The 14,862-nt window shown below is 43.4% G+C and overlaps 1 pseudogene across 1 annotated transcript in view; it reads left to right on the top strand.

The window, feature by feature from the left end:
* Positions 1-14,862, top strand: part of LOC103649654 (LOC100272535-like pseudogene) — a 43,175-nt pseudogene that overhangs the window by 13,876 nt on the left and 14,437 nt on the right. Inside the window, exons 11-20 of the transcript NR_156758.2 lie at positions 1,241-1,542; positions 1,624-1,704; positions 1,823-1,881; positions 8,508-8,631; positions 8,909-9,055; positions 9,127-9,189; positions 9,321-9,398; positions 11,298-11,487; positions 11,903-12,163; positions 12,257-12,611. The product of NR_156758.2 is annotated as a protein-like pseudogene (transcript). The remainder of the gene's footprint in view (positions 1-1,240; positions 1,543-1,623; positions 1,705-1,822; positions 1,882-8,507; positions 8,632-8,908; positions 9,056-9,126; positions 9,190-9,320; positions 9,399-11,297; positions 11,488-11,902; positions 12,164-12,256; positions 12,612-14,862) is intronic.

Here is a 14,862-nt window from a genome sequence, read left to right as displayed (position 1 = left end):
AAAACTCATGTATTTTCTATATTTTGAATTAAAATTTAAATTTGAATTCAAATATAAAATATTTGGTGAATTTTCTAGGAATATTGACTAAATTTAAATTCGAATTCAGCTCTTAGACCTTTGAAGTTCTGAGAGCAGAATTCGAATTTAAATTTTAGTTCAAAATACATACCAAACTAGCAAAAGTGTTCAAAAGTAAAATTGTAATGAATAGTTCTATCAGTCAACAAGGACCAGATATTTAGTTAAAAAAATTGATAGGACCCACTTGTCAGCCTCTTCACAACGCCACATAGGATGCCACCTAGGCGAAACTGCCTGCAAAATCGTCTGAGGGATCAAAATCAGACGGTTTTGAAAGTTAAAAAACTAGTAGTTGTACCTGGTTTTGTGCAGCAGACACAAAAATAGATTCGCACAACACTTAAGAGGACCAAAAGAGTACTTTTTCCCATAGAACTAGTTGTGAGCCTGTGCGTTGCAACAGGAAAATAGATATTGAACGAAAAGGTTCATCAAACATGTATAATATTAGAATAATAAGATACATAATTTTAATATTAAATAATATTTTAACACATTATGTAAATATTATAGTATAATATAATATAAAATCATCATTGGGCAAAAATAAAGCAATATTTCTTCTATATTAATTGCCTTTGAAAACATAAACTCTTTGTGTATTAAAATTTATTCAATCATAATCTATTAGCAAATTAACCCACTTAAGTAGTGTTTTTGTTAAATACACATATCTATAGTGTCCAACGGCAAATAGCGTACTTGAAGGACCTCTACGAGCAAATTTTGCCTTCGTACAATATTATTGACCAGCAATAATTAATTAATGTTGAAAATTAGTTAACACTAATTTATTTATATTTTATGAAAGTTAAAGAAAGATTAAGCATGTTTCAACCCAATGATTAATGCACATAATTATTCAATTTTATGCTGCACAAAATAATTAAAAACTAAAAAGAAAAACAAATGACCAGTGGGGGCCGAATAAACTTACAAATTCATACCGAATTTTGCCTGGTCCACTAAAGCTGCCTGCCCCCCCCCCCCCCCCCCCCCGCATGGGCTCGTAGCCCACAGACGTCCCAGGAGCTGGCCCAATTTATCTTCGCCATCCATTTCGATTGAATGGCCACGATTTACCGAAATCGCATATATAAATGAAAATTTCGGCATGCCCTAACCCTAGCTTCATTCGCTTCCGATATTTCCGGAGTGGTATAGGGCGGATTTGGTGGCGGCGACTGTGAGGCGGGCGAGCGAGGTGGTCATTGGGCTCGCGCCGGAGAACGCTATGATCCCGCTGTTCGAGACGGGGGGCGCGCAGCTCGAGCTCATACGGGATGCCGAGATTGAGCCGTGTGCCTACGTGAGGAGGGAGCAAGGGAGGCCGAGAGGATCCGCTTCATGAGTTGGATGCACACGAGAGACGGTGGGGATCCCAGCTTCCCAATGCGGGAGATCCAGAAGAGTCAACGCCGGATCGATCAAGTGGATTAGCACTCTCCCCTGTCTGCGGTACCGTATACTCTCCCTTATCTACGATTCAGCTTACTCTCTCTTATCAACGGTTTATGTTTAGTTTTCTTATTATTGCAGTGATTTGTAGAACAAGGATAAGTCGGGGACGCTGTTCTGCTTTGCCGCGATGGAACATGTGTTCCAATCCGAGAATTTCAGGTCTGTCAACCTATCTTCATCATTGGCCGGACAGCAGAGCTAAATAAAGTTTGTGCTCTACAATCGCATGCTTCGCTATACACATCACCACATCTTGAGTAATTTCATTTGATTTCAGGCTGGGGCGGTTGGGATGAGGGGGAAGCCAATGGGAGATGGATCAAGGAGATGAGCATGGTAAAGTGTACTTACTCTCCACGATATAAGTTTTATGCTCTATTTACTTCACCGGTTTCTCTATTGTTTAATGATCAGTAAAATAAAACAATATCAGTTTCACCGGTTGTTTGTTTCAAGAATGAGATATAAGTTTTTTTACCATATGTTTTGTCATGTCGAATATTAGTTTCGACTACCAGTTTAATTATGTCTATTAGCCTGCCTTTAAGAACGCACTATTATTTGATGAATGGGTATACCTGCTATTGACTAAATAATTAACATGTAATATACCCTTGCCTATCATCCATCTACCCAAGCATCATCCCCAATCAAACAAACAAGCCATGCCATTCGGCATTCGCACAAAAGCATACATGTTATTATCTGGTTAAACAATATCATACCTGCTAACTTTCCTGTTATGCACCTTGTACCGAGCTGTTAGGGATAGACCATTCGAACCCATTGCCTTGTAAATCGTAATCCAGCTGGATAGGAACTGAATATGGCTTGTGTTAGGGCCTAAGGAGGCCCACGGAGAGGCTGCAGCAGCAGCAACCATGGGCCCTCCATGGGGATTAGATAAGGATAGTTAGAGATAAGATTAGAAGATTAGTTGAGATTAATTAGGAGATTAGTTGAGATTATCTAGGAAGGTTATCAGTTAGTTTGTTGAGAGTTTTTAGGAGAGTTTTAAGGAGATAAGGATCTCTAGTTAGATAGGGACGGCCAGCCGGCCTATTTATGTAATCAATGGATGAGAAATAAAGCAGACAAGAATTAGAAGGGAGAAACCCTCCTCTTGCTCGGCCGTGGGCAGAGGCCCCCGGCCGGTACACCTCTCTAATCCCTCACCGATCTAGCAACCATAACATCTGGTATCAGATAGCTTGGGTTTCGATCCGATCCCATGGCTTCTCCTGCCAATTTCGCGGCGGCGTCCTGGCAACCGGCGTCCCCATCTCCATGGGCTGCGCCGCATGCCACCTTTGTCACGTCGTCCTGGCAACCGGCGTCCCCATCTCCATGGGCTGCGCCGCATGCCACCTTCGTCACGCCATCCTGGCAACCGGTGTCCCCATCTCCATGGGCAACATCGCCTGCCAATTTTGTCAACACATCCTGGACGTCGGCGTGCCCATCTCCAGGGACAATGCCAAATTTCGTCACATCATCTTTGTTGACGGCGTCTCCGTCCCCATGGACAACGCCACTAAGGGCAGCCATGGCTCAACAATCACCAGCTCCATCGATGGGGGACTTGTGGACCAACATAAGGGTTGATCTCGCAAAGATGCAAGCCACGCTCCAGAAGGTTGAGCAAGGGCTGCTGCAAATCAAGGCAGCAGTGCAACATGAGCAGCACCAGCTGGTGTTGTCCGCACGGCTCCAGACGTCCGCGGCTGTGGGCATACAAGCTGCTGCTCGTGGCTTCCTTGCACGACGGAGAGTGCGGGAGATGCGCCGGCAGATGCTCGAGGCAGCCTTGGTGACGGTTGACCTCGGCACACGGGGGCGCGACCTCGCCCTGTCGAACGACCATCAGCAGCGGCACCGGGCCGCTATCTCCAAGTGCGAGCATGGTACAAGTCCCGCGGGCGACGAACTTCAACTCTACGGCAGCGGCGGTAGGGAAGGCACTCCCCTCGTCATAGGCAAAGGCGCACTATTTAGCGCCACCACATTTCGCTACCGGCCACCACGAGGGTGCCTCCGCTGGTTATTGTTGCGACCTATTCCAGATGGCCGTCCATGCGCTCCCCTTTCGTCCAGATGGCGTCCATGGGATCCAGGTGGCTGCACACGTGCAAGTCCAATACGCGGAGGGTGTCCGCCTTATCTTATGGGGTAAAAAAAATTCAGATTCGAATAATAAGGTAAGCCGAGATATAAAAGGCTTGTCTTCTAGGTGTCTAGTTTTGGGTCAAGTAGACTCGATCTTTGAGCACCCGTCATGCTGCAGCTCGAGGACGAGCTGCTTGTCCAGGAGGGGTGTAGTGTTAGGGCCTAAGGAGGCCCACGGAGAGGCTGCAGCAGCAGCAACCATGGGCCCTCCAAGGGGATTAGATAAGGATAGTTAGAGATAAGATTAGAAGATTAGTTGAGATTAATTAGGAGATTAGTTGAGATTATCTAGGAAGGTTATCAGTTAGTTTGTTGAGAGTTTTTAGGAGAGTTTTAAGGAGATAAGGATCTCTAGTTAGATAGGGACGGTCAGCCGGCCTATTTATGTAATCAATGGATGAGAAATAAAGCAGGCAAGAATTAGAAGGGAGAAACCCTCCTCTTGCTCGGCCGTGGGCAGAGGCCCCCGGCCGGTGTTCCTGCCCATCGATACACCTCTCTAATCCCTCACCGATCTAGCAACCATAACAGCTTGTCTCTGGTATTAGAATTTAGAACCTTTCTTCTGGTCACAAGGTAGCAAATCACCTTTTTGGCATAATTGAGAATAGTATGCCTTTTGAACATTGCGTGAAAATTTTACATGCATTAGATTTCAATGATCTCCATCTAAAGAATTTCTCAAAACGGATAAATGTGTTAGAACCTAGAAGTAATTGTGCTGTAATTTTTGAATTTTCTCATTCAAATTCAATTTCTAACCTATCTGTCTGTCTTTGATTTGAAAATTATTTGGAAGTGCCTAAATGACATAATTGAGAATAGTGCATGTAAAAAGATTTTAGCTGTTATATTTTGAATATTAACATGTCTGAAGCTGATACTCATTCTCGGGGCTAAATCTAATGGCAACACTTTATCCTTGATGATTCTGGTTGTTGGGAGTAGTCATGCTAGGAAGGCACCACGGTTAGTCCTAAGTACCTGTACCTCGATGTGGAATGTCTTCCCTATTGTAACAATGTGACAACAATAAACTTTCTGTTCTTCTCATCTGTTGTGTGTGCCTGTCCGTTCTAAAAGCAAACTGAAACTAACAAACCAAAAAGTGTTTAAAGACACTATGTGGATTGAGGACCTCTTAAATAATTTGTCATCATCATGTTATCACCTTCTACAGAAGTAAGAAATCTTCTAGGCAAGCACATATGCTATTTGTATTCAATTAGTCACATGGTTATCCTATTCCTAAATTTAAAATCCAATTGCTTCGTTAGATCTGTAGTAACATCCCTTAATGTCACTGCACCTAATCCATGGAAGGGAAGTGCTTATTACTTGTGCTGTGGATGATAATTAAAAAAACTGTACTACTATTCATGATTCTACCCTACTTAAAACCTTCCATCATTGATTTTACTGTTGGTACACTCGCTTTGTAAATGGCACCTGTACATTGCCATCTATTGAATGTGTAAACAAATACATAAAATGTTATACTGCTTACAAGTTACAATGCCATTCCCATGACAGATGCAACAGGTCCTAACTATAGATTGAGGGAGGTCTAGAGAATGTAGAATTGTAGATTGATAGTGAGAAGGTGAAAAAAAAATGCTGAGATTGCAGCAGAAAAGCTATTAACGTTGCATGTTGCACCCGAGGGTTTATTGCTATGTTTATTCCTTTTTGTCATCCTCTATGTGTTATATAAACTATATCTGTACAACAACTTTGTGGAGGGAAGCAGATATTTTCATGTGCAGATCGTTACTGACATAAAATTTGTCTCTAGTGTTCTTTTATCTTCTGATAATATGCGTTGACCCTTATCTATTTCTCATAATATACCCCTTCAATTCATATGTTTTATAAACCATGAGGAGTTAAGGAATCTTTTGTCTGATGCAACCAAATGCTTGGAAATTTCAAGCATTTAGGCTTGTTAGCCAGTTCCTTTGGCCATTGATTTGTTAAATCCATTGCATACATGCTTGGAAAAATTCCAAGAACCAGTTTTAGCCTTCTGAAATGTCTTAAGATCTGCGCATTGACATTTTTTTTTCTCGAACACGTGGGAGAACCACGCATCAATATATATTAAGAAGATAAGAAAAAGGGTCTAGAAAAGACCCAGTACAAAGGTGCCCAGGAAGCACCCCAAAAAAAAAAAAAACCAAAAATCAAACTACAACCAAACCTGCCTAAGAGCAGCAGCCCCTCCAAGACCCCATAATAAAGCCTCATCATGGATGGACAGCAAAATTGCGTGAATGTTTGGGGAAGCATTGTCAAACACACACGCATTTCTATGCTTCCAAATCTGCCAAGCTACTAAAATTACAATAGAGTTGAAACCTTTTTTCTTATGCTTAGACACTTGTCTTTCTGCCTCACTCCACCAATCTTGAAACCCTGTAGCATCAGACGTGGGAGCAAGATGTTGCAAACCTAGCCTGCTTAGTGTTGTAAACCAAACTTCCCTCGTAAAAACACAATCCACCAGCAAGTGATGCACTGACTCATCCTGCTGATCACACAAGGGACAACTATCTGGATGATCCATTCCATGACGTGCCAGTCGATCAGCCGTCCAACATCGATTGAGAGATGCAAGCCAAATGAAATACTTGCAGCGCGGGGGGGCCTAAGTCTTCCAGATTCTTGTAGCAGGCTCAAAGGTTGTTGCACCACCATGGAAGCGCAAATAAGCAGAGCTGGCGGAATACAGCCCCGAGGAGGATGGCAACCACCGATGTTGATCCTCCACATTAGGGTACAGTTGCACCTCTTGGAGTAAATCCCAAACCAATAAAAATTCAAACAGCACCTGCGCCGTAAGGCTTCCAGAGATATCCTGCACCCAACCATTGGCTGTTAAGGCGGCTTGGACAGATCTGCGCCGTCTTATATTCGCGGGCACCCGATTTATTAGAGCGGGGGCAATCTGGAGCAAAGATTGGCCCTGAAGCCATTTATCTGTCCAGAAGAGAGTGTTTGCCCCATTACCAACCACCGAACACACAGAGGCTGCGAAGAGAGCTGAAGCAAATCTGTGCACCTTTATTTTAAAATCTGCCCAAGGCCTAGCTGGTTCAGTTTTCTGGAGCCAAAGCCATCTCAAATTTAAAGACCATCCCATAACTTCCAAATTGTGAATTCCCAACCCACCAAGAGAGAGGGGACGACAGACCTTGGACCACCCAACGGCACAATGTCCTCCTCTAATGTCAGTTCTTCCATTCCAAAGAAAACCCCTGCGAATCTTGTCTATTGCCTTGATTACCCACCTTGGACATTGCAAAGCAATTAGATGATAAATGGGAATAGCAGTGAGCACAGCTTTAACCAAAGTTGCCCTTCCGGCCAGGTTAAGATTAGCAGCTTTCCAGCCAGGAAGCTTTGCTGCCACCTTATCAATAAGCTCCAGAAAGGATCTTCTAGGGAGCTTTTTAACAGAGAGAGGAAGACCTAGATATTTACATGGAAAAGGAACAACATTGCAGAGTAACATCTGTCGAGCAGCAGCAATGATATGCTCGTTGCACTGAATAGGTGTCATACTGCACTTATTTATGTTTGTAATCAGCCCTGATGCCTTGCCAAACACCCTCAACAGCTCCTTGACCACACTCAGCTCATTTCTGTTAGGCTGAACAAATAATACAACATCATCGGCGTAAAGAGAGACCCGCTGGCCCCCTCCCCTTCTTAATAAAGGTCCCAAGAGCCCAACCTCATTTGCTTTCTGAAAAAGAGAGTTCAGCACATCCATTACTAATATAAAGAGCATTGGGGAGAGAGGATCTCCCTGCCGCAGGCCTTGCTGGTGACAAATGAGATCTCCTGGTTCCCCATTAACTAGCACTCGAGTAGAGGAGGAACACAATAGCTTAGCAATTAAATTACGCCAGAATAGACCAAATCCCACATGTTCCAGAACTTCAAGGAGGAAAGGCCACGAAACTGAGTCGAAGGCCTTGCCAATGTCTAACTTCAGCAAGATTCTAGGAATTTTCTGCCTGTGAATCGCTTTTGCAGTTTCTCTAACCATCATAAAATTGTCATGAATACTTCTTCCCTTGATGAATGCACTCTGATTGGGGGAGACCAAAGTAGGGAGGATTGCAGCAAGCCTATTGGCCAGAATCTTGGTGAGAATCTTGGCAAAACTGTGAATTAAACTAATCGGTCTGAAGTCTTTTACCTCCACAGCCTCAGCCTTTTTTGGTAAGAGAGTCACATACGCCGAGTTAAGGAGATAAAGCTTGGAAGAGTCCCCCTGGAGAATTACTGACAGGGCTGCCAAGAAATCCCCTTTGACAACCGTCCAGGCACACTTATAAAAACGCCCAGTAAAACCATCTGGGCCCGGGGCTTTGTCCGAAGGAATAGACTTGATAGTATTCCAGACCTCTTCTTCACTAAATCCATGATCCAGTACTTCAAGATTGCTGGCTGGTCGGTGGAAGACTCCCAAATTGAGGGTAAATTCCCTAGAAACAGCAACCCCAAGGAGATTATTGTAAAAATTCCAAACAGCATGTTTCTTTTCTGCTTGATCAACGATTACAAGATGGTATGATGCTCTGATCATCGAAAGTTTGGATCAATGTTGAGCTATGTTTGTAAATGTACATGTAGCAACATGTACACGTGAAAAATTGAATCTTCATTTATTTAATAAGGCTCACAGTCCACTTATATTATTGAAATTGAAATTCTCCTTGTTTCATTGCTCACTAAAGATCCTGTGATGAAATTTAGCAATGATCTCGAGTTAATTGTGTTCTCAGGTAGGCTGTTCAATTCTCAATGGCTTCGTCGCGAAAAGTGAGGAATGCAAATAAACGCTACACCAAAATCAACGAAGATTGGCAGGATAAAGATGAGACAAATGTACATAAAAGTAAAGTGCGAGTAAGTCTGTAAATTTAGCCTTCATTCAATCTCTTTGCTTTGTCATCATCGTTATGTAAATGGCGTAATTGACTTCTTGTTAAAATGATAATGCTGTATTATGTATTTATAAGTGGAACTGTCAGGTGTCACAAAATTGCCATTTTTTGGGATGCCTTATGACTTCAACGGAAAAACTGTTTTACGAATGAATTTTGATACTGCTAATGCAGTTGAGTAGTACCTAAGTTCCTTAACTTCATCATTGAATATTGATCCAAGTGAAACTCATTTGCAGAAGAAAAAGTTATCTGACATGCTTGGGTCTCAATGGAGCAAAGATGAGCTCGAGCGCTTCTATGGAGCCTACAGAAAATATGGAAAAGATTGGAGAAAGTTTTTTTTATGCCCTTCTAGACAGAACCGAGACATAAAAATACATTTAGTATGATACCCTAACAAATTTGTATATAGCTTGCGACTTTTCATTATACTGATTTTTCATTTACTTTTTAGGTTGCTGGTGCAATACGTGATAGGACATCTGAAATGGTGGAGGCTCTTTACAACATTAATAAGGTAAATCCTGTAACCAACTTCCTTTTCCATATAATAACCTAAATTTCTATGTCATAGTCTGATAAACCACTTATTAGCTTGTATTCTACATGTGTTTTGTTGTACTGAATTAAGCTGTGAGACCTATACAGGCATATTTATCTCTTCCAGAGGGAACAGCTACTGCTGCGGGGTTAATAGCAATGATGACCGATCACTACAATATTCTGGTGAGATCATATTTTAAATGTTTACGCACTTAAGGATTTACTATATCTCAGCTTATGTAATTCTCTTATCAAACACTTAGAAAACTTTATGAACTGTTCTTTGGTTGAATTCTGACACAACAACAAAACCTTTTACCTCCAAGAAAGTTAGGGTAGGCTACAGTTAAACTGCAATTAGTTCCAGATAAAAAAATGGCTGCAAGATAATTTTAAACATATGACTGATACTAAATATAGTAATAGGGTTAAATGTAATGCCTAAATCATGATTCTGGTGGCTAGGTATATAGTGTCCTAGCCTATACATGGATATGTCTTTGGGGTTATTCCATTCCTTCAAGTCTCTATTTACAGGTGAGATTTGGTGACCCTGTCCATAGTTTTTAAGGCGTCCGTGGAGCGACGCTTAGGCATCGGGGCGCTCAGAAAACTGGAGCATCGACACCTTCTTAGTCCAGCCGGATATGGCGTCGGATGGCGTCTGCCTTGCGACAAAAGCATTGCCCTGGACGCCGCACAGAGGAGAAAGGCGACCTGAACCCGCCGTAGTCTTTCACACGAGCTGTCGCGCCGCACCTCACCACTGCACGCATTTTGCTTGCCTCCACGTGTCCTGCTCCTGCGGCCACCGCACACCTTGTGCCCCCCTGCCTTTTCCTCTCTTTCTCCTCTGTAGTCTGGTCCTCTTCTCCTCTGCAAGGCTTCTCATCAGCTAGCACCGTTGGGAGAGAGCCTTGGTGCTGTGGCGGTTGCGGGAGAGAAACAGCTAGCATGGAATGACCTAGGGCTTTTGGTTACTGGCTACATAATTATTGGGATAGTGGCCTTCTTGGTCTGGACTGCTATGCTGAAAGGGTGTATTTTGTTTTATTTGTGCTAATCAGTATATGTGTATGGCCTCGCCTCGCCTCACGCTTTATATGCTTAAAAGGCTGGAAGGGGGTTGAACGCCCCACCTCGCTTTATCGCCTTAAAAACTATGACCCTGTCTCTTTACATTGTAGCCAACTTACATTATTATAACACACCTTATAATTGTGCAATGCACTGCTGCCTCTGGAGGCCTTTGTTAGATGTCTCAACCATCTCATGCATTATTGGATTAGTTTTCTTGAATTAATGGTACCACAGGCCTATCACATATATCATTTATAGAACTTTATGCGTTGAATGACCACATTCGAAAACCTGCATCTCTTAAAGTTAAAGCTTGAGCAAGTAATATCTTTCCTGATTACCTTTTTGTGAGTATCAAGTAAAATGCATTGTCAAAGAGTGTTTCTGATATACTAAATTATTTGATTATTAGTCCATGGGAAAGTTGTAACTAAGTTGGCATCAAGCATAAGTTCTTAGACCCAGAACTACAATTTGAGAAATCAAAACTGTTGTCTTCGATGGTGCTGTGCCGCTATCCCCAACCTGTCAAGCGCTTGCGTTAGGTTTTTAGTTCATGGTTATTTTCGATTCAATCTCAGTTGTGTTTGTGTTGAATAACTGATGGTTTGAGTGTTTATGGCTGTGTTCTGTGTGGGTTCTACCCTTTCTCCTTTAATATACAAAAAGACTCATACACGGGTCTACTGCCTGTTAGAGAAAAAAATATATCCAGAATTATATTTTGTTGAGGTATTCATCAGTGTAGATATACCGAAATGCTTGGCAGTTATCAGATTGCATGTGCATTTATTAGCAATAATATTTCAATTGGTTTCTGAAACATTTGACACTTGCTGAGACATTGATTCATTATTTGAGATGTGGTTGCAGAATGGTAGGTCTACTTATGTAGTGGCATATGCTACTTGAGTAGTCTTTGTTTACACTTTAAAATCGTGTTATGTATTTCTATGACATTTATTGAAAATACTCACAAGGACATCCTGTTCTGAACTACAGGATGGAAGTAACAGTGATCATGAAAGCAATGATTCACCAAAAGCTTCAAGGAAGCCACAGAAGCGTGGTCGTGCTAGGTTTCAATCTGTTTCTAAGACATCTGATGCACGTTATGCTGATCTAGGGCAATCTCAGCCTTCTTCATCAAGCTATGGCTGCCTTTCGTTGTTGACGAAAAAATGTGCTGGAGGTAATTTGAGACATTCCCATATGCATATGGTCTGTGACGTCTGTCTTATGAACAGGGCATGAATAATGTTTGGTACACCTGTGGAGAATTGTATTCATACTCTGAGTTACTCCGAACCTCAAGATCCGAATATCGTAACCTGTATCTTTGACAGTTAACACATATTCTGCGAAATAAGTTATTGTTCAACTAGGAAGAATTATACACACAATCTGGGTTACCATCCAGAACCATTAACCTTCAATTTCTGTTTTTCATTAATAGGTTGTTCATATTTGATCCTTATGTTCATGCAGTTGCATCCACTATCTGATATTATGTAACAATCTCCTCTTTGTAACATATAGTACCTAGCACTGCAGTTCGAAATATGTTGTAATTTCACATTCTCAACATTGCCGTGGAATCTTCCCAGATCTGCTTGTAGGGAACAGGCCTCGTGCTGTTGGAAAAAGGACTCCAAGAGTACCTGGTGCAAGTATATACTATCGAGATGACAGGGGTGTAACAGATAGGCGTGCAAAAACAGTTGCTAACAATGGTGATGATGAAGGAGCTCATGTAGCTGCGCTTGCTCTGGCAGAGGTATTTCAAAGAGGAGGCTCACCTCAGGTTTCTGAAACATCCAAATGGTGATCACATGTTCCTGTCTCCTGTTAAAAGTAGTGACAGAAAAGTAAGAAGCTAGAATATACGTGTTCCCCCATTTTTCTTGCTCCTACACTTGGTAAAGTAACTTTATTACAAGGTACTTACAATGCACTTGCAGAATGCTGATTCAGAGATGGGAAGCTCAAAGTTGCATGGGTTTCATTTGGATGCTGATTACCCCGAAGGTAGCTTAGGAAGCAGGGAGGCCGAGACTGGTGAATATTGCAAAGGTTCATCATTTTTGACGAAAAATGAAGGTTCTGGTAAGCCTCTGAAGAAGGGAAAAAAGTCTCAGAAGAGGAGGAAAAAAGCTGCACATAAAACAGGTGATCAGTTCGAGGATGACAGAGAGGCTTGTAGTGGAACTGATGAAGGGCATAGGTCGATAAAGATTAAAGAAGACTCAGAGCTGGAGTCATTGGGATGGCCGTCTAGCACGTCAAATAAAAGAAGTCGTCAATTGTTTTTTGGTGGTATGTCCATATTCTAATTAGTCTTAATTTTGTTGAGCAATACCAAACTATCATATTCCAATAATGTTGTTCACGAAAGTAATCTGAAAGTCAAGTAATGGGTAAATTTGTTTAGTGAAGCTGCACACCACATAGCTCCTTCCACAAATTTAAGCCCTTTGTCATGGCACATAGATTAATCAGACTTTTGAATGACTATTTTAGTCATAATTGTTATCTCTAAACGAATATAATGCATGAATGTAAACATCTGATAGAAGGTGGATATTTTAGAGGTATATCACCACACTTTATTTGCATTGAGTATGTCATAAGGTTTACACATGTGGGGGAAAACCACTCAAAAAACATGCGTTTCATTTGTGTATAGAGTATAGACTATAGATTATGACCAATGTTATGAAAGTGCAAATGATCTCTGCCATCTAGTGCAATGGGAAAGTTTCAGCACAGCATTTTCTCTATTTGCATAACACAGAAATAAACATGTTCCATAGACATTTATTGGCATCCAATTTATTTTGTAGAATATTGGTCTTGTCATTTTGGTTGTTGTTGTTGTTCTTCAACAATTTAAGACAAGGGAGTACATTGCTACCAGCTATCATATTCAGAAAAGTTTCTGCTAGTTGATGATTTATTGTTCTTTCTAATTCAATGTTTTTACTTTGCTATACACTCATATACTGTAATCCTTTTCGGGTGATGCTTGCTAAATTGTATCTATATTCCATTTGTTGCTTGCATTTTCTGCAAACATTTCATAATTCATATGTCTTATATCATGCTATGGCATTGGATTTGCCTAGATGGGCGATCAAAGCCATGGATAGAATTCGGCGCAATTTTCTTTGGAGAGGGCGTAAGGATGCCCAAGGTGGTCATTGTCTTGTTGCTTGGGGTAAAGTGACTCGGCCAAAAGAGCTTGGAGGTCTTGGTATATCCGACCTGCAACGTTTAAATTGGGCTCTAAGGGTCAGGTGGCTTTGGTTGGAAAAAACTGACCCCTCTAAGCCATGGGCTCATCTTCCTATTCAAAGCTCCGGCATGTTGAAGTCTATTCTTTATGCAGCCATGTCTTCAGATGTTGGAGATGGTTGTAACTGTTAAGGCCCATAAGGCCCATATTGCCTATATGCCTATATATATGCTACAGTACCCGTGGGGGTAATTATCTCGCCTAATCCAAGGTTAGTCACATGGTATCAGAGGAGGTTAGGGTTAGGGTTTACGTCTAAGCCCACCCTGATCCAATTTTTCGTCGCCGTCGCGCCGTTGCTGTGCTGTCCTCGCGGCCAGCTCCTTCCTCTTCTCCGGCTGCTGTCGCAGTCCTTCCACTCCCGCCCGCCGTCGCGGCCGCGGGTCCCTTTTCCTGGCCGCCGTCGCGGCCTGCTGGCCGCCGCTTCGTCGCGGCCCTCCCTCCACCTTCCTCCTGCCTGCGGGCTCATCTGCGCCGCCCCTGTCCACATCCGCCATCGCGGATCCCGTCTGCTGTCGCGGATCCCGTCGCTGCGGGCTCATCTGCGCCGCTCTCGTTCAGATCCGCGGCCGTCATCGAGGATCCCGGCCGCTGCCCTTCCGCCGTCGCGGAAACCATCCAGATCCGCGGCCGTCCTCGCGGATCCCGGCTGCTGCCCGTCCGCCGTTGCGGATCCCGCCCCTTCCCGCCTCTGCCGCGGGCGGATCTAGGCGGATCCCGCCCCTTCCCGCCTCTGTAGCGTGCGGATCTGGGTGGATCCCGCCCCTTCCCGCCTCTGCCGCGTGCGGATCTGGGCTTCCCGGCCGCTGCTCTCCGCCGTCCACACCTGCCTGCTGCGCCCAGCCGCGATTTCTTCCATCCCCGGCAGCCGTCGTCTGCCGTCCGCACCTGCCTGCTACGCCCGGCTGCCGTCCTCAGCCGTCGTCCGCCTGCTGGCTGCTGCACGCACAAACAGTCATTGCAGAGGAGAAGATTTGTGCAACTGCCATCGACCCGATAATCACGCCGCAAACAGTCTGCGGATCCGGATCTGCGCCGCCGTCTGCTGTGCCCTGCCTCGTCGCCATCTGCGCCGTGCGCCGGTGGCTGCCATTGCGGGCAGACTGTCCAACTCGGCTTCCGCGACCAGGACCTCCGTCAACTCGTCCAACTCGAGCTGCTTTCAGTTGCGGCTCCTCTGGTTTGTTTGGTTTCACTTATTTCCATTGAATTCAATATGACGACAAATGCTATTGTGGTTAATATCACTCTCGATGGTCAAAATTATCCGGA

This window comes from Zea mays, chromosome 3, assembly GCF_902167145.1.
Source record: "Zea mays cultivar B73 chromosome 3, Zm-B73-REFERENCE-NAM-5.0, whole genome shotgun sequence".
Classification (NCBI taxonomy): Eukaryota; Viridiplantae; Streptophyta; class Magnoliopsida; order Poales; family Poaceae; genus Zea; species Zea mays.
This window is presented reverse-complemented; position numbering and strand designations above follow the sequence as displayed.